Below are 21438 nucleotides of genomic sequence, written 5' to 3'. Positions count from 1 at the left end.
TAAAATTGTGACAGGTTGGAACAATTTTTGAAACTAATACAGGGCTAGATTCAATAAGAACTGCAGGGCCAGGAAAGCTTTCAAAAATGTTGGGGCAAAATTATGGAACTGACTGCCTTCAAAAAGCTACAATGGTGATAGGAATTCCTCTAGGGCTACGGCACTGGCAGCAGGAGGTGTTGTACCTGTAATTGGCAGAAGGCCTCCTGGATATTGATCCAGGGGAGAGCATGGTATGCAGCAACATTTGCCACATCACTCCCCAAAGTAATCCTTTGCTGGCACTGTCCAATGCACAGGGTGGAAGTGGAGCAATGGCCACACTCCCACCCAAACACACCTCCTTTTCTGCCAGTAAGCGCTGCCATCTGCATTAGTTGGCTCTGGCTCTTGTACATCCATGAATAGCCAAGCAATTCATGGCTGACTGCTGCATAGATGCCAGGATTCAGGGAAAGAGCTCCTTATGACCCTCTCCCTACTTATATTGGCCAGGCATATTTCATAGTCCATGGTATTCAGAGGCTTCTGCATTAGTTTGTTACATTATGTATTTCATCTTATTTATATAGACTGCAAATCTCTATATATGACATATAGAGAGTGAGTCATGGAGATATTTCACACACAAGTTCTATTTCACAGAGTAACTCCTTGCACAGCACTGTAAAAACTTACTGCAAAATGTTTAACTGAAACCAGTATTCAGGTTAAGTCAGGATTGTTGAAAATTATGTGAATAATTCATTTACTTACACAAGGTGCAGCTCCTGAACACCCCCATGCCATTTAATATTGAAACACTCTACCAAAGGGGTAGGGAGTGGAAAAAATGAGCAATCAAAAAATTTCCACTACAATTTTTTAGGGAAAAAATCTAAAGAATAACTTCAAATCGACACCTTTGGACACCTGGAGTTCCAATAAACTGTGAGGTTGTATCTGGAAATGATTGAAAGTGAAGGACTAATAATTCTAGGTAGAAACAGGGGTAAGATGTGAAAGTCCTGGGCAAGTTTCCTCACCCATTTCTACCAGCAACATGAGCCCTAGGCTCGCTAAAATATTCCTCCTAATTTAGTCCAGGGCCTCTCCTAAGGGCTTAGGGCTAGCTTCAAAAGGGATGTTTAGGTGCCCTGGTGCCTGGTATAATCCTCAGCCAGGAGTTAGTCACCCAGGCTCCCTGTACAATACATGAGAGACAAGGTGGGTGAGGTGATACCTAAGAGACCTGAAGTAGAGCCCTGTGTAGCTTGAAAGCTTGTCTCTCTCACCAACAGAAGTTAGTCCAATAAAATATTTTACCTCGCCCACCTTGTCTCTCTAATATCCTGGGACCAATATTGCATACACATGGACCTTTAACATCATGCACACGGCATCCACAAGGGGGGTTACTGCACTATTCCTTAGTTTGAACTGTGGGGTAGAGTAGACCTGACCTTAGGTGCCTAAGAAAGGTATTTGCAGAAGCCAGCTAAGGAGTGCATAGGCACTTCTGTAAACCCCACTAGTTACCTATCTACATCTTTAGTTGCCTAAATACCTTTGAAAATCTGGCCCTAACAAACAACAGTCTTCCTCCAATGGATCCCAGTCCAGCAAAGCTTTGAAACGTGCATCAGTTGAAATCAGTGACTGCTCATGTACATAAAATTAACCACATGTGCAGGTTCTTTGCTGCACCAAGACTCCTGTATATAAATTAATGTAGTTCCAGTGCTTAAAGTGGTCTGAAAAAAGGGAGGAGTCTATCATAACCTGGGAGCAGTAGCTTTGGTAAAACAGTGCTTAAAGTGCATCCCTCGGTGATCTGGCTTGATTTTTTGTTATTGTTTGTCTGGACCACAATCTCTTGTGACTCCCATGCTTTAAGCGCTGTGTAGTTCTTTTATCAGAAATGAACCTATGGCAATTTACACCAGCTGAGGATCTGGTACTAAGTTGTGTGGCAGTTTAATAATATGAGGAAGCATGTGCACAAGCTGAGGTTGAGAGTATTAAAATCACGTTTACTTCTGGTTTAAATAACAGTGAATCTTGGTCTTCAATTGGAAAATTCTAATACATTTACTCTATATACCACCCAACACCCTAATGCCACAGAGTGAAAATCATATGTAGACATTATGATAAATAAATCTTAACACAAAGTCGTATGAAGAAATGAGAGAGGAAGATTAATCATGTAAATATCTTTGGGCTGTTTGTGTTTATGAAGATTTATTTATTTGTTTGTTTATTTTTATTCCCATCTAATGCTGTGGGCATATGAACAATACAAATATTTATAAAGCTTACCAGATAAACCACATACTCTCCTCGACCAACCAGCCATTCAACAATAACACAAATCATACATTCCCTTCCATGCAGATGTGCTGGATGGGATACTCAGGAGTTTCTTGGATCCTCTAATTAAAATTCAACCAGCAAGTTAAACGGGAGGTTGGATGACTGTCTTTCCACTGGTGGAGCTCAGTCCGCCTCTGGATGCTAAATCATAATACTAAGCAGTTTTAAATTCAAAGCACCATACAGCAGCTAACTAATTTATACTTAAAACACCCTTCTGCGGTGTGGAGGTAGGTATTATTATCTGCATTTTACAGATGGGGCAACTGATGTGAAATCATAAGCAGCTTACCTGAGACCACAAAGTGAATGTCAATAAAGACACAAATAGAATTCAAGCCCTCCTCACTCACAATTTTATGCTCATGCCTGAGGCTACCAGTCGGTCAAAGATTCTGTGTTTTTATGTGACCTCTGCAACTTCAACCCCATGCAGTGTGGCTTCACCTTCAGCCACAGGTGATGGGGCTCAGGCTTCTGCCCTGGGTGGCAGGACTCGGGCTGTCAGCCCGGGGCAGTGGAGCTCCAGCTCCAGCCCTGCGCGTCAGGGCTCCGGCTCCAGCCCTGCATGGCAGGGTTCAGACTTCCATGATTTATTGTTCATTGCTCACGTCCTGTCTGTGACTTTTACTAAAAATACCAGTGCCAAAATCTTAGCCATGTCATGCCTCCTAACCATGCTTCACTGCAATTCCATCTCAAGAGTACTTATCCCTGGAGCTCAGAAAAAAATACTTCTGAAGAGCAAATTCTTTAAAATTGAAGTGGATGAGATTGTATCAAATTAAAGGTATCTGCAAAAACAACAACAGTCAGACAACAAAAGAAGATACCTCCCGAACTCCTACAAAGTTTTACCACATGCCACAATTCAAATTACATGGGATGAGCACTGGGCTATAGGATCAATATACTAAGTATAGTTTTTCAGGAACAAAATATAAATGTTTGCAGCAAAGGACAATTTCATAACAGTTTCTTTCCCAAGAATATTTCTATTTTTCTTGATTACGGTTATCAGAAAGCATTTTAGTTTAAATGAGAAAACAAACGTATAGATCCCACCATCTTCTCTGCAGGCATATGTACAGTCTAAGGAGTAAAATTTTTGTGAAAGCCTCTAGTTCAAATACCGGCAGCACATCCCTGATAGTGTATATAAATAGTGTATAATCAGGGAAATCCACGGGGATCCTCCTCCAAGGCAGCATGGATTGAAATAGGGTCTACTGAAGGCTCAATACTGTAGCTTCTTTTGATTACATACACCCCTTGAGAGGAGGAGGAGGGGATTGGCAGGTAAAGCCTCTAGTATTATTAGTAGTAGTATTAATGTAGTGCCCAGTGGCTCTAGTCATAGACCAAGACCTCATTATGGTAGGTGCCATACAAAAACCAAAAAGACCCGGCCACAAGGAGCTTGTAGTCTGAGACAAGAGGAAGAGGGACATAGACAGATGGGGAAGTACAAGTAAACAATGAGACAATAATGGTCAGCATGATAAGGCAGTGGCATCTGCACTTTAGCAGACTAACCATTGTCAGGCTCTTTGTAGGCATCACAGAAAGTAGAGTTTTGAGGAGAGACTGAAGGTGGATAATGAGGTAGCTGTGTGAGTGTTGACAGGGAGCACCTGCCTCCCAACCGTGTGGGATAGCAAGTGAGAAAGTATGAAGGAGTGATAGTTTAACAAGTGGGCAGTGCAAGTTGGCATCATGGGCTAATCAGAGGTGATCATCAACAGCCTGATAATGAATGAGAGATGTTAGTTAGGTTTGGGATTGATTATGAAGGGCCTTGAAAGAAAATACAGGCAGCTTATGCTTGAGAAAAGGGAATCAGTGGAGGGATTCAGAAAGATGAGTGACACAAAATGACAGGCTAAGAAAATGACCTTAGCAACAGCATTCTGAATGATGTGGGCATGGCAAGACTGCACTTGTCAAGGTCAGAAAGAAAGGTGTAGCAGTAATCAAGACAAGAGATGATGAGAGCTTGAACAAGAGTTTTAGCTGTGTGGATGCACAGGAAAGGCCACATTTTAGAGCTGGTATGCAGAAACAAATTGGCAAGATTTAGATATAGCTTGGATGTGAGGACCTTGAGAGAGATCTGAGTGGAAGATGATACTCAGGTTGTGGGTCTGAGTGACATACAGGATTGTGGTGTTGTCAACAGTGATCGAAAAAAGGAAGTAGCTGGGAGATATTGTGGAGGAAGATTAGGAGCTCTGTGTTAGCCATGTTTAGCTTGAGCTGGTGACTAACATCCATGGGGAGATGTCAGAGGGACAGGCTGAGGTTGGGCAGACCATGTCCTTGCCCCTTCCCCTTTACATGCCTTATCTCCAAGCCCCATGTACTGGGATAGAGGGATCACTACAAAATACAACTTCTTTACCTGAAGGAGCGTATCAATAGAATTCTGTGCAGTAGAACCATGCAAGCTCCACAGCCTATTAGACCTTCTGCATGCATGTGAGGTGTGTGGGTAGAGAAAGGTTTGACTTTCAGTGAATCATACTAAAAATCTGTCACTGTTGAGAATGAGACATGCAATAAAGGAGACAGGGTAGTTTATAATAGACTATAATATAGTTTGTAATAGACATTACATCTAATCTGCCTACCTAAGCACTTATATGGCCCATATTGCCATAGTATCTGAGCATCTCCGAAGTATTTAAAAATAGAATAGGTTTCTTTCTTTTTGTTTTCTTTTCTGTTTTGATTTATGTTTGTGTGTGTATGTGAGTGAGTGGTATATATGTGTGTGTGTGTATGTTTGTGTGGAGGAATTATTAAAGGAAAGCTAAATTGAAGAAATGAGTTTGGAACAGAGTTCTCAAAGTTGTTAGTTTTCTGTGGTCATCTTATCATTTAACAGAATGAGTTTCATAACCCAAGCCCAGCTTCAGGAAAAGATCTGTCCCTTCAATTCATGAGCCTCCCCATATTGGTCAATAGTTTTATTGTTTCTTGGAATAACACTGTTTTGTCTGGACAGAGTCATTGTGGGGAAAGTGATCTTCTGGTAGCTGGGCATTGGGGGCCTCATGAAGGATGGAGTAGAAAAGAGGAGGGACGTGGGGAGCAGTGAGCAGTGGGAGGAAGGGGAGAGGAGAGGAGGAATGTGGCAAGTGGCAGCGGGGAGGACGAGCGGGGAGGGGACTGAGCAGGAGAGGGGGCGGGGCCGTAGGTGGGGGCAGGGACTGGGTGAAGTGGGGGTGGAGTGTGGGCAGGGCTGCGGGCTGAAGAGGTGGAACAGCGAGCTAGCCTCCCCAGGGGAAGCTTCATCCATGAACTTGGGTGCTATATTTCTTGGTCCAAATCATGATCTTCTATTATTCAGAAGTAAAGTGCATGTCACTTTGGGAACTCTGTGTTGGCCTGATTGATATTGAGGACACTCAGACTAGTACATTAAGGGACTCAAATGCCTTCAACATGATCATTCTGTGGTCTAGGCAAGAATAACCTTCCCATAGGGACATCAGAGAATGCAATTCTTCCCCCAGAAGCACTTCTCTCTGCCACCACTGTCATATGATGATCATGGGGAAATGCTGGGTGGCCAGGAAGCACCTCTAAAGCTGTGGTGGGGTTTCCCACAATGACTTGTAATAGGTCTCCAGTGTGCAGGGTTAGGCTGGGCCACGGATTGTTACCAATAGAGAATAATCTGTCTACACTATTATCCTGTGCTATGCTATTTGATTTGATCACAAGTTTGATTTCTATATTTAGAAGCATTTCAAGCAAAATTGGTATTGGTGGGGGGTGGGGAGGGAATAGGGGTTGAGGCAGAGCAGCCTGTTATACTGGGGAGAAGTAGACTAGACAAGATGATATTCAGAATACATTTCCATTAATGAAGTTTAAGAGGACAGATGGGAGATTTTCAGATAATATGCTATGATAGTCTTAAGAGAGCTAACCTTAACTCTGTTTGAAGAATGAACAACCCAATGCAGATTTATTAATGACACTCACATACTGCCACACCTGCTATCTGTATTGCTCATTCTGGACAGCTTTTTTCAAGTGCAATCAAACATAGAATAAAAAAATTCCCAGGAGCAGTTGAATGAGTTAGGTACCTTGTATAAATCCTGTGCTGTAGAATTAAATCAAGAACTCAGGTAGGTATGAGGGAAATTGTGAAATGAGGGAGATTATAATACTTGTAGGGTTCAGGATTAGCGATTATGATATAAAGAGCTCTTTGAGAGATGAGAGATGGACATTTTTGCCCCTGTATTCCATGTTCTGTAGGCTGGGGAGGATGCCACAGGGGAAGAATTATTTGTAGAGGTTTGAGAAAGCATAGAGAAGTATAATCTATGGTGAGGAACTATGTATTCCATTAATTCAGATTCACTGGAAAGGAAGTGACAAGATAACTGTGAAGAACAAATGCTATTTTGCACCAAACTATTAGAAAGAGCCTGGCAGGAAAAAAATCCAGAGTCCCATCAATTGAAGTCAATTCAGAGTTGTTGGGAATAATTTATTTGATGAAGAAAAGCATTTGGAAATTCTTTTAAATTAACTGGTTTCAGAGTAACAGCCGTGTTAGTCTGTATTCGCAAAAAGAAAAGGACTCCTTTTCTTTTTTTAAATTAACTCTCCCACTAAGCATCCTATGGTCGCTTGGCTTCACCGTATAACTGAGAGAGCTGTTTTATACCTCATCATGTTTTATACCTTCATCATGCTTTTATTGGGCTCCATAGAAGAAACACTGATGGATACAGTTTGTTGTACACAGGAGCAGATTTACCCTTAAATAGGATAAAGATTCTCCACAACTTCATGCTCCCAGATTCTGAGGGATTCTCCATCTCCCTTGGATAGATTCTTTCTCACTGCCCAGTTGACCAGCATCTCTAGTTTTCCTCAAAATGTCTGCTACCTAGAACAACTCTTCTGCTCAGCTCCAATCCCGCATGGGCTCCTTCAGCCACATCAACAACAGGATTTAGGTGTCTAATTGCCACTTTAGGTATCACTGAGATTCTCAAAAACCTATTCAGCTGCCACCTAATCCTGTTGGTGCCTAAAGTCCCTTTTCACCTAAATGTTCATGCTAAAAGTCCCCTATGTTTTGGCAGCTAGGCATGTGTGCAGTTGCCTCTCTCTTGACTGCACCACAGTTTGGTGCCTATCTCACATCTAAGCCCCAAGAGGAACTTCAAAGTAGTCATTGCCGCACCTGTCAGACCTGTGGCAACAAATTTGGTAGACATGCTCTGAGTAAAACAGCCTTGGGTAGTAGCAAGATGGGGAGGCAGCAGCTTCCCTTTAGCCCAGTGGTTTGGGCACACGCCCAGAATGTAGAAGATCCCAGTTCAATGCCCCACCCTACCTGGAATAGGAATCTCCCACCTTTCTAGTGAGTTCCCTAAACACAGGCTTTGGGGAGATGCTGACTCTCCTTTTGAAGATGTTCCACTGTGTATGAAATACTTAACTAATTAAATAGTGATCGGGTCAGAGACAGAATAAGAATGACTCTATAGTCTTTAGATGATCATATTTATAATGATAATCCCTTCTATTCATCAGGCAGCAGTGGGAATTAAATCCAGGTATCCCTCCTCTTGGGTTGCTGCCCTAAAAACTGGGGTAAAGGGTATAAGGGAGGCCTCCCAGGCTCAACTCAAGTGGAGTTAGGTGTAGGCTACCAACTTTCATGCAAGAAACAGCTTAGGCATTTGACTACAGGAGGGAGTTCCTGGCTGTTTATCCCAAGCAGAAATAGTCATCTCCCTCCTGCCTGGCTTTAGGTGCCAAACTCCCTGAGAGGGGCGGTGTTTAGGACCCTTCTTTTGACATCTGCTATTGGCTAGCTCAGGCAGCTCCACATTCAGTTTGCTGCCTTTTGTGGCTCTAGGTCCCTCTCTTCGCATACATTGTATAGGGAGCTTAGGCTCCCAACTTAGGGCTTGTGGCTTCCACTGAGTGGCTAGATACTTTAAAGTTGCAGCATCTAAATCACTTTGCGGTTTGGACCCTTTTTCTTTCCCACATGGGCAGCTTACCCAGGACAGAGCCTACCAAGGGTCAGCCCCATACTTATGATGTTAGCCACAGCACGAGTTTCAGATCTTTATTTGACTGGATGATGTACAGCACAATGCTCCACTCTTATAAGGCATTTCTATTATTTTTAGAAGAAACGCTGAAGAGCTGAATTTAGTTGCAAAGGTCACCTAGTCACATTGATTGTAAAATTGCTATACCCAGTAACAGCAAGAAAAGTATGCTGCTGCCAAACCTGTAAATGTCAAGTGAGCTGCTGTTGGGATAAAAAAGTATTACTGTAATTGAAGATCTCTGCGTAGTTATACAAGAAACCAATTAGAAGATATTTATAATTTTTTTCACCTGGAAACAGCATGAAATGAATGTATGGAATGTTATTATCAGTGACTATTAAGGTTCCCAACCAGCTTCTCCAGCTTTTCAGAGACATTAATTTGTCATCCCAGACTCTAGACAATAATATTTATCATGCCGAGATGCTAGCCCAGGAATGGGATGAATGACATTTTTATACATAAGGCTAAACACTGCCTTCCTTAGAGAAGTTTTTCATCACTCCTTTGGTGGAACACTGCCCTAAAGCCAGTTTAATTGGTCACAGGAGGATTATTCCAGTATCATGGAATTTTTGTTTCATGAAGAGCTACCATAGTGTCTTCTGTGCACTTCATGTGGCTGGGATAGGAAGCATGGCCAAGTGAAGGAGACATTCCATAACAATCTCTTGGTGGCTCTTCAAGCTTTTCTGACTTTGCCCTCCTCTTTTAGTATTTAATATTCTGACAATTTATTTTATCAGGTTTAATATAATTCATAGACAATCATTTGTCATCTCAAGAGTTTAGGTATTCAGAAATGGCTTAAATAGAAAACTCAATAACCCATCTTTTTTGTACTAAAATTAGCACTATTGAATGTGTGCTACAGAAAAGTTCCAAACAGTGAAATGAGATTTAAGAAAATTTATTTAAGAAAATTCCTTTCTACCAAGAAAAAACTCCTCGGGCTTCTGAAGTCCCAATCTTCTCAAAATTTGTTATGCTTATGAAGTCCAATAAACTTTTCCTCAAATTCCCTTGCAGCAAGGGTTCCTGACTCACCCATTGATTCCTTTTTCTTATCTATTTTATTCTTTTATAGAATTCACTCATTAGCCTTTATGTCCACTTACAATCCATGATAAAAACAACAACCTCAAAGAACTATTAATTCCATGTTAATCATAGCAATGAAGTATGGTGCCCACCAAACCAAAAAAGCCCTAACACATCAGAAAATACCTTCAGAATGTGCCTTGAAGTGGGATTTTCAAATGTGTTCAGCATTGGCTTATGTCTTCTTAGTATCAAAGTCAGTGGTTCAATGGGATCAATTAGGCCAAAATTAAACACTTTTGAAAATACCACCCTTGGAAAAATAAATTAAACTTTCATCATGCTCTGAAGGTCAACAAACTCTGGCTTTGCCAAGTGAAGTTGAGGAGTACATTACAGAGTCATGGGCCCTCCAATGAGAATGCTCATCCTCCTGGCCCCACATGAGTACATCTACAGACTGTCATGAGGACAGCTTCCCCCATCCATGTCCATCTTGTCTAGGTTCAGGGAAAGCTGTTTCACTACAATGTTTAGGCCCAGTGAAACAGGGATTTAGCAAGGTGTGATGTGAGTTTCAATTTTGCTAGCTTTAAAGATCCCACGTACGCCTTGTCTAAAGACAGGTAATGCTTGTAGAAAATAAGCAAGGGACCTTCATTTTCACTTTTTAATTGATATTTACCAAAACATTTCCCAGGTTTTACCAAATTTGCTATTCATTTTTACCCATTTTCACACAACTCTTAGACAACTCAAGTACATGAAAATATGATTAAGTTAAGCAAATCCAATACATTACATTAGATAGATGTCTTTATGTTAATAATAAGTTAGTCTAAGTGTAAATGTGAGGTTGTTTGTTCAAGTAAGGCAATGTAGTGGAAGATACATACGCATATGTGTGTGGATATGTGTACATCAGTACAAAAAAGAAATATGATTAGAGGAGTTGAAGACATGTATAGGCAGAACTAGCAAGAACATGATGTAATTCATCTGAAGAATATAATTCATCTGAAGTGAGATTACCATTTTAGTAGATTCAGTTCCCTACAGGATCTCTAGCAGGAGAATCAGAAGTTTTAAACAAACCTATTAAACAGTATCCTGCCAGTCACTGACAATATTTTAGTATCTATAGTTCATACAGCTTTAAATAGTTCTGTTTGCCTTGTAGTTATGATTTACTTTTAAACTTTTATTTTAAATGATAAATGTAGGATTCAGATCATTTGCAATGTTGAGTCATTCCAGGAACTGACAGTTTTCACTGGCAATCTTGTACGGGGGAAAGAATCTTTACACAAACATTGAAATAAACTACTTTTAGGATTTATTTTTTAATTTTCTTGAATCTAATCTTTTTTGTATCTCATTTTAGTTACTTGCTGCCCATTCTCACAACTCCATACCCTGCTAAGAATCTGATGATAGTAACCAATTTTTAGTATTTGTTAGTTTAGTTTTGGACATCTCTGTCACTGTTTGTAACCACTTTGCACAAGGATTTGTAAAGTATTTTCACAGAAGGATATTTCTGAACTTCTTCATTTGTTACTGATCCAAAGTATTATTATGACACCGAAGTTAAAGAGGTCTTGCTGTGATATATTGAAAGTCTATCTCTGCTCAATAACAGCACCAAACAAAACTTATTCCAGGTTTGTATTTTTAAACCAAAGTGTAAATCTACTTCATAATACAAATGTATTCATTTTAATATTTTAATATACTATTTTATAACTGCAATATCACATTTCAGTGAACAATTGCAAAATAACTGCTTATCATAGACAGTTAAAACCACTTGGCTTTGGTTCATGGCTCATAACACATGCAAAGAAGGTATTTTTCAATAAATGCACATATGATGTAACTACTTACATATTTCAAGTGGTGTGGGGTTCTTTTTTAATTTAATTCTGCTTTAGAATTTAGCTTTTGTTCATTCAAGTGAGTCTTTATAAGAGCAATGACCTGTGTACTACCTAAATGAGGAAACATAAATAGCACCCCCTACGTGATGATCATACAGCTATTCTTAATAGAAAATTATGGGGTCAATTCTGGCCCCTACCTGGGCCTCCATATGCCATTCTGGTATTGTATAGGACCCGTAAAGGAGCCACAATTCAACAAGTAACAACTTTCCCAGCACAGGAGCAGCACAGGGCTGATATAAGGTCATGGGACCAGGGGCAAAGGACATGTGTCCATCGCACTTAATGCTAAGGGGATTCTTAGCACACCGTATAGATAAAGGTGAGGACACTGTCCTAAATTTAGGTATACAACAAGAAGGTTCCTAAAGAAGTGATTCAGGTTACCTACCAAGATGCACAAGTCACAGCAAAGGTGGATTAAAATCACCTTGCCTTCACCTGAACTGTACCTCCTGCACTATACTGTCAGGAGTCATGGCAAAGGCTCTGTCCCTACACCCATGTATGCATGCAATAACAAAATGAAGACATTCATCACAATTGAATACATCTAGAATGAGAAGCAATCAAATGTAATATTTCATGATCTAACAGAAACTATCCTATTCATAATATCAAAATGAATGTCCGATGCACTCTGGTACCATCTGTAACGTACAAGATGTATTAATCCATGAACATTTATGCCAAGGTCTGGGGCACATATTATACTTTGAGAGAAGAGAAGCAGCATTTTTTTTCCTGTAGCTGTCGTGCAATCTCCTATTAAGGCTGATCTTTGGACCCATGCTGGTTTTATTATTGAGAGATGGAACTTTTAGAGATGGTGCTATTTGGAATGATAGCACTGTAAATCATGATTGGTATGCTGAAGAGGCATTATCACTTCCAAATACCTATTCGCTCAGCCTTAAAGATCAGTGAGTAGTTCTGTCATTATTAGAGATTATGAAGATTTTGTAAAGAAATCAGATTTTTTTCCCAACCTTAAATCACAACCCGGGAGTGCTGAATGGTTTGCAGAGTTTCACAGAACTGTGGCTGATCCTAATATCTATTCTGGGGGGCTAGGATTTGGAGTGGAAAACATGCAAACCCCGTACCAGTTGCCACTGAAGTCAGTGGATACTGACTCCTGCCACACAACGGGGCTGCAACCTTTTTTAACCTTCATTTACATCATGTGACTGGATCAAAGAAATGCATTCAATCCTTTATTGGGACTCCTGAGTGATACACTTTTATTACAGTTTTGGTCAAGTTTCAATTTGAAATTTAGGGACTGCTTGATCCCAAAAGAAAATTTAAGTAAAATTGTGGTTTAAACCACTGTGAATGACAGTTTATTGGGAACAGTTCACTGAAACACCTGTGATGTGAAATCTCCCAAGTTTTTTCAGAGCTTCATTCATTATTATCTAATATTGTGATCCCTTTACTTTATTTTTATATTCTTTGGGCCAAACTCTAATTTATACTACGTCCCTTTACATCACTCAGGCAGTGTGAAGGGTCCTTAAAGTGTAGGTAAATATAATCAACGCCCACTTTAATGACTCTTTTTAATTCCAGAGTGATGTAAAGGTCTTAGTTTAAATAAGAATCTGGCTCTTTAAGTTTAACACAGCTTTTAATAATGTTTAGCAATCTAGCTATCTGAACTAATAAGCACTGTAGAAACTTGCCTTTAGGTACAGCAAAGAATATATATAACCCACTGCACTGTAGGAGAAAAAAGTAATCTTGCTTCTTTTATTTTGTAATTGCTTCATCTTTTCTGGTGATTTGTTGATGGCAGAATTAATAGAGGTTACTATCAGAACTTTCCTGCTGAGTGCTGCAGCAATAAGCAAGAACACGAGAGTCGTTGAATTGATTAATTTGATTCTTCAGGGACTGGATTTGATGAGTGTGTGGGACTTTCCCTTAAGGCAAGATGATAGAAATATATATGTTGATGATTAGATTCTTTAGTTCATAGGTCTTAAGAAGTCCGTCTTGATACGAACAATATTTTGATTTAGTATGATGGTAATATGGTCAGTGCTGATGGAAAGGGCTCAAGATTTCCTCCAGTGAACTGCTGGAAAGACATTGCAGGGACACTGGTTTGTTGGTTTAGTTGTTGCTCTTGTTTTCACAGAATTGTAAACACTAACTATTTTCAGACAAATGAACCCTAAGACAGAGTTACATTTGTAAATAGATATTCATTACTGCAAAGTAATATTAGACTGTTAGTTTTATAAATAACATATGAAAGTGAGTTTGCAGTGTTGGTGTAGCCATGTTGGTTCCAGGATAGTAGAGAGACATGATCGGTGAGGTGATATCTTTTGTTGAACGAACCTCTGTTGGTGAAAGAGATAAGCTCTCAAGCTTAGAGTTTGGTGTAAGCTTGAAAGCTTGTCTCTTTTCACCAACAGAAGTTGGGCCAATCCACTGTGTCTCTCTAATTTGAAAAGGAGGAAATTTGGAGTTAAGTTTATACAAAGTTTATACATTAAAGGCCAGATTTTGAAGGTATTTAAGAGTCTAAAAATGCAGATAGGAGTCTAGGTGTTAGGATATAGATATTCAGGCCTGTCTGTAAAGGCCTGTACTCTAAGAATTTAGGGGTATTCTTATCACTTGGCTAGTTCTAGAAGTATAAAAGAAAGAATCAAAATCACTGTCTGCTGGTGTAAGGGCCTTCTCTTACTGTGACAGTCTGAGGCCCTGTGCTTAGGCTAAGGCCTTTGGCTAAGCAGCAGAGGCAGCCATAAGCTAGGAAGCGAACGGTCACATCCTCACATTCCAAACTAGTCACATTGAAATAAGGTGCTATTGGGCTGTTAGGAATACAATCCTGTCCTGAATACAATCCTGTCCTGATAATGCCTATCACCTCCAGAGAAAGGGAAGTGCCTAGAAAATGTAAAAGGAAACAGCATCCTGTCTGGCAAGAACTCACTTATCAATACTGGGATGTGAAATCCTCACTTCTGTATTGTTTTGTCATTATAGTTCCCACTTTGCTATTGTTTGTCTGTATAATCTCTGTCTAGTTCTGTGATTGTTCCTGTCTGCTGTATAATTAATTTTGCTGGGTGTAAACTAATTAAGGTGGTGGGATATAATTGGTTACATAATCATGTTACAATATGTTAGGATTGGTTAGTTAAATTTCAGGAAAATGATTGGTTAAGGTATAGCTAAGCAGAACTGAAGTTTTACTATATAATCTGTAGTCAATGAGGAAGTGAGTGGGCCTGGGTGGGTGTGTGTGAGGGAGAGATGGGAACAGGGTATGGGGGTGGAGAAATTGGAACCATGTTTTGCTAAAGGGGGAAATGGGAACAGGGAATGAGGGTAAGGAAATTGGAACCATGTTTTGCTAAAGGGGGAAATGGGAACAGGGAATGGGAGTAAGGAAACTGGAATCCTGTTTGGCTAAAGGGAGAAATGGGAACAGGGACACAGGTGTAAGGCTCTGTGGTGTCAGAGCTGGGAAGGAGGATACTAAGGAAGGCAACTGGAATCATGCTTGCTGGAAGTTCACCCCAATAAACATCGAATTGTTTGCACCTTTGGACTTCGGGTATTGTTGCTCTCTGTTCATGCGAGAAGAACCAGGGAAGTAAGTGGGTGAAGGAATAAGCCCCCTAACACTAGGCACTTTTGAAAATCTCACTGGGTGCCTGTCTGCCTCTTTAGATAACTCAATACCTTTAAAAATCTGACCCTAATAGTCTACCCCATGAATTCTCATTTACTATCTCACTAAATCTACTTCTGTATTTTAAACATTAACAATAACCACACTTAAATCTCCTCTCTCTCTCTCTATCTAACTAATTACCTCCTGCTCACTACATACAGGCCACAAACCCAACCACATATTCTCCTCCAGTTAAGTTTATGTTTACAAGCCACCAATATCAATATTCTGCCTATGACACTACAAAACTTGTGCCTCATCTTCCCATTATGATCAAAACCACACACTGGTTTTACAGCAACTTGTCCACACAGTATCCCAAACCAGCTTCCTATAAACCAGATAGCCCAAAGACACCCTCTATATATGCAAGGAATGCAACGTTATCTCATCTGATATATCTCCAAGACACACATCCACAATTACAGCACTGGTATTTACTTATAATTCACTCTGTTAATTATTATTCTTTCATACTGTTATTATTCCTTTGTACTGGTACCTCTCAAATGGCCCAGGCAGATTAAGGCCCCAACTGTGCAAGGTGCTGTATAGATGCTCAGGAAGTCAAATTCTCTGCCTTGAAGTGCTTACAATCTAAACAGAAAGATAACAGAAATAAGAATGGAGGGAAGAAGTGGAACATGGAAGTAAGGTGATCAGGGTGATGGCTGACAAACATAATTTAAATCAATTTATTGTTCTTAATTATTCAATAATTCATTGAATATAGTGATAGGGAGAGTGGGAATGATAAGAGGTAGGTGAGTAACTAAGAACTAGGATATGGGGGAGTTTTAAGCTCACCAAAATGCACATACCTCCAGTGGCTGAGGACGTAGCAGTCCTCTATCTTATCTGGGAAACTGTGGCTTGCAAATTTTTTCTCATTGTTGACAACTATATATAGACCCTATAACGAACAGCTGAGCTTCACTTCTGCAGCAAGAAATGGCGTGGAAGCATAGGATCTCAAGATCCCAGCATACAGATATTACATACTTGTATTATTTCATAATTTATTATATACACTGTGTAATTGCCCACAATATATTAGGTATTGTCCAAACAGGTAGTAACACACAGTCACTGACTTGAAGAGTGCACAGTCTGAGAAACTAAGCAAGAATTTCAGGGTAGGGTAGAAGGAAAAAACATAAATCAACTTTTTTCTATAATTATGAACTATTACCTACTGGCCCTTGACATCAGCCTACCTGGCTAAAATCTTTGTCAGTATCATAGTAGGAGTGGATCCTGGGAATCAGTGCTCTCAGGTAATCCATTTATTTAAAGCTCACTGAGTTTAGAAATGATTTCTGAAGACTGGAATGTAGCCAACATGCTAGTGATGGACTCATTGAGAAATTACAGCCCAACTAGTTTAACATCACTAGAATCACCACAATCAGAAGAGTTTGGTGTCCTTATGAATCAGTTCAGGGAATTCTATGTTTAAGCTATGGCATGGATGAAAGTGGTAAGATGACTGGTGAGACATATGGGCAAACAGGGGTTTGAGGATGGCAAGATTTGTGGAGCCGAGGGGTGATATGATATGATAAAAAGATAAGAGTGGATAAGCAGGGTGGGACAGAGATGTGAAGGGGCAAGTTGTAGTATATGCCATAGAATTATTTCACTAGCCCTTCCCCAAAATTCCTACCCCTGTGCATAGTGATGTGATCACAGTGGAAATATTTTGTAGACTCACCCAAATATACTAAGGAGTGCTCTGGTGTGAAGGCCTTAAAGAATTAACAACCAAAACAAATAAACATTCTGACTTTAATGATTAGCAACTGACAAAAGAACTACTCAGCCTTAGAGTCCTGACTAGATATGGTAAGCAAGAAATGTTAAAGTGCAACTTCAATTAATGTATTATGGATGCTGTACAGTCATCACACCTCTTATAATCACATTTTCATTTGCTGCACTCTTAATGTAATTGGTTGGAGAGTGGAACACTGACATTTAAAACTAATCTATTGGGAGAGGTACTTCCAGGAGTAAAATTAAAATCCTGGCAATGTGCATATCTCTTAGAAGGAGGTGGTAGCAAAATATTTTCTGGCATCTGAATACTCCATTATATGAAGGCAGCTTAATTATAGTGAACCTGTTTAGCCCATACCTATAATAAATGTCCATTTTATTATTTATATGATTAACTGGTTTCATGTTGCTGAAAAATCCACTGATGAATTAAGACCTTTTTACTTTAACCATAATATGCATACTGCAATTATAGAACACACAGTTTCTTTTACAATGCATTTTGTAGAGCTGGCTGATAATTAAGTGATTTATTTTGAGATGGGTCACTCCATATTACACCACCATGCAGCTAAGGGCTATGGAATAATAGTTTTTTTTCATTGTTTCCCACTTTTCAAATTTAACTATGGAACTTTACATCAGAACTCTAACCGGGTATAAAGTAATAGTTAAAGATATCTGCAGTTGTCTGAATCATAGAATATCAGGGTCGGAAGGGACCTCAGGAGGTCATCTAGTCCAACCCCCTGCTCAAAGCAGGACCAATTCCCAACTAATTCATCCCAGCCAGGGCTTTGTAAAGCCTGACCTTGAAAACCTCTAAGGAAGGAGATTCCACCATCTCCCTAGGTAACCCATTCCAGGGCTTCACCACCCTCCTAGTGAAAAAGATTTTTTATAACATACAACCTAAACCTTCCCCACTGCAACTTGAGACCATTACTCCTTGTTCTGTCATCTGGTATCACTGAGAACAGTGGAAATCCATCCTCTTCGGAACCCCCCTTCAGATAGTTGAAAGCAGCTATCAAATCCCCCCTCATTCTTCTCTTCTGGAGACTAAACAATCCCAGTTCCCTCAGCCTCTCCTCATAAGTCATGTGTCCCAGCCCCCTAATTATTTTCATTGCCCTCCACTGGACTCTCTCCAGTGTGTCCACATCCTTCTTGTAGTGTGGGGCCCAAAACTGGACACAGTCCTCCAAATGAGGCCTCACCAATGTCGAATAGAGGGGAATGATCACGTCCCTCGATCTGCTGGCAATGCCCCTACTTATACATCCCAAAATGCCATTGGCCTTCTTGGCAACAAGGGCACACTGTTGACTCATATCCAGCTTCTCCTCCACTGTCACCCCTAGGTCCTTTTCTGCAGAATGGCTGCCTAGCCATTCGGTCCCTAGCCTGTAGAAGAGCGTGGGATTCTTCCATCCTAAGTGCAGGACTTTGCACTTGTTCTTGTTGAACATCACCAGATTTCTTTTGGCCCAATCCTCTAATTTGTCTTGGGCCCTCTGTATCCTATCCCTACCCTCCAGCATATCTACCACTCCTTCCAGTTTAGTGTCATCTGCAAACTTGCTGAGGGTGCAGTCCATGCCATCCTCCAAATCATTAATGAAGATATTGAACAAAACCAGCCCCAGGACCAAACCTTGGGGCACTCTGCTTGATATCAGCTGCCAACTTGACATGGAGCCATTGATCACTACCCATTGAGCCTGACTATCTAGCCAGCTTTCTATCCCCTTATAGTCCATTCATCCAGCCCATACTTCTTTAACTTGCTGGCAAGAATACTGTGGGAGACCGTGTCAAAAGCTTTGCTAAAGACAAGGAATAACACATCCACTGCTTTCCCCTCATCCACAGACCCAGTTATCCCATCATAGAAGGCAATTAGGTTAGTCAGGCATGACTTGCCCTTGGTGAATCCATGCTATCTGTTCCTGATCACTTTCCTCTCCTCTAAGTGCTTCAGAATTGATTCCTTGAGGACCTGCTCCATGATTTTTCCAGGGACTGAGGTGAGGCTGACTGGCCTGTAGTTCCCCGGATCCTCCTTCTTCCCCTGGTTGTGGAGTGGGCTGATCTATCCAGGGGAAAGTTCAGACTACCACAGACAGTCAAAAAATATTTTGCTGAAGGGGAAAGTCTTTAGGAAAGACAGTTCTTATAAATGATCTTCCCACCTCATGTGCACTACAAACCCTTACCTTATATCTATTTGTCCCAGAGCTGTGGCTTCACACTCTGCAAGGAACACCAGCTGAGTAGCTCCAAAAGGGGAAGAAGATTAGGTCTGTTTGTCCTATAATTCATTAAAACATTATTTGGCTCCTGGTGAGGCGGGATGTCTATCTCACTCTGGTCCACTGAACATGGCTGGAAGGCTTCCTTCCCTGAACATCTCCTGCTTCTCAGGGAGCTTTGACCCAATGGGCTCCTGTCTTCTTCAAGAGTGACTTCCATAACAGAGCATTACGACAGATTAACTTTGGGCTCTTTATTACCTTTAACATTCCTTTCCAAGTTCACAGCCAGCCAGCGAGGGAAGAACTTGTCCCTCTTTTTAGAAGGTCAAGGGTGTACTCAACTGTCCTTTTATGTAACTGCTGTGAGCAATTATACAGTTTGTGTCTAGGAGTTGCACAGTGTTAGGACTGTGTTTAATATTAAGCACAACCTTATATTTTATTTTCAAAGCTGAAAACAATTATGAGACAAATCAGTTGGAAGAAAGAATTTAAACACAAAAATGTGAATGATAATTGAGAACTGTTAAAGAACATTTTATTATATGCCCAAAAAGTCACGATGAAGAAAAAAGGCCACACAGGTTAAAAATCCAGCTTGACTTAGATAGGAGATAGAGGCAGATATAACAAATGGAAGAAAGGCGAAGCTGATAGTACTGAAGATAAGTCAGAAGCTAGGAATTGTAAAAAATTGATCAGGGAATCAAAAGGACATAGCTACAGGAGAAATCTATAGTCAGCAGAGTTAAGGACAATGAAAATGAGGTGGATTTTTAAAAGTATATTAGGAACAAAATTAATCTTAAAAATGGTATTAGTCCATTACTAAATGGAAGTGATAGACTTGTCAGTAATTCTTATAAGGCAGAAATGTTCAATAAATATTTCTGTTCTGTATTGGGATGGGGGGAAGTATAGATGATGAAATAATATCATATGATGAGGAAACACTTTCCATTCCAATAATAACTCAGGAGGTTTTTAGACAGCAGCTAGTAAAGTCAGACATTTCTAAACCGCTAGGTAAAACAATGGAATGGCTTATGCAGGATTTGATTAATAAAGAATTAAAAGAAAGTAATATAATTAATGCCAATCAATATGATGAAAAATAGATCCTATAAACTGATATTTCGTGTTGAAATTACAAGTTTGGTTGATAAAGGTAATAGTACTGATCTAATATAGTTAGACTTCTGTGAAGCATTTGACTTGGCACCCCACAATATTTTGATTAAAAATCATGAAAGATTAAAAATAAAAAATAAAATGGCATATGTTAAATGGACTAAAAACAGGCTAACGGACAGGTCTCAAAATGTAATTGTAAACATGGGATCATCATCCTGAGTCAGTTTTTCTACTGAGGTCCCATGGGGTCGATTCTTGGTCCTACCCTATTGTGATAGACCCAGGCCAGTTGGGTACAGCAGAGTAGTAGAAGGCAGATATACTGGCCACTGGATAAACAGTTTTCTGTTCCCTGAGTGAACAGAGCAGGGGCTGCGCGAGTGCAGTCAGGAACCTGCTAGAACCAGTTAAGACAGGCAAGCTAATTAAGACCTCTGGAGTCAATTAAGAGCATACTAGAATCAATTATGGCAGGCGGACTAATCAGGACACCTGGTTTGAAAAGGACCTCCCATCAGTTAGTGAAGGGCATGCAAGGAACAGGGAGTGAGAAGGTGTGCTGCTCGAGAACTGAGGAATACAAGCATAATCAGGCTTCAGGAGGATAAAGAAGGAGACAGGAAACACTGTAGACATCTGCAATCCACAGGGCCCTGGGCTGGAACCCGGAGTAGAGGGTGGGCCCAGGTTCCCCCCTCTATCCCCCTCAACTCCCTATTTGACATAAGAGGAGTTGACCTGGACTGTGGGTCCCACCAGAGAGGAAGGTCTCTAGTGTGTCCCCCAAACCACTAGGTGGGCCAGTGGGGATTGTTCTCCTCCTTTTCCCCATGTTGGCCAGTGATGAGGTTAGCTGAGTGAATGACAGGTTTGAGCCGCCGGCAAAAGTGGCTAAACTGAGGGCTGCTGTGAATCTCTGAGGTGAGCAAATCCGTCAATAAGTGCAGGATCCACGAAGGCAGAGGAGGAACTTTGTCACACTATTTAACGTTTTTATCAATGATCTGGAAAAACCATTAAATGATCTTGAAGAAATGATCTGGAAAAAAACATTAAAAACATCACTGACATTGTAGCTAACCACATAAGGTTTGAGGGAATGGTAATATGTATTTTAAGAAGAC

The sequence above is a fragment of the Natator depressus genome, chromosome 1 (assembly GCF_965152275.1).
Source record: "Natator depressus isolate rNatDep1 chromosome 1, rNatDep2.hap1, whole genome shotgun sequence".
NCBI lineage: Eukaryota > Metazoa > Chordata > Testudines > Cheloniidae > Natator > Natator depressus.
The sequence above is the reverse complement of the archived record's forward strand: the minus strand, read 5'-3'. Positions refer to the sequence as shown.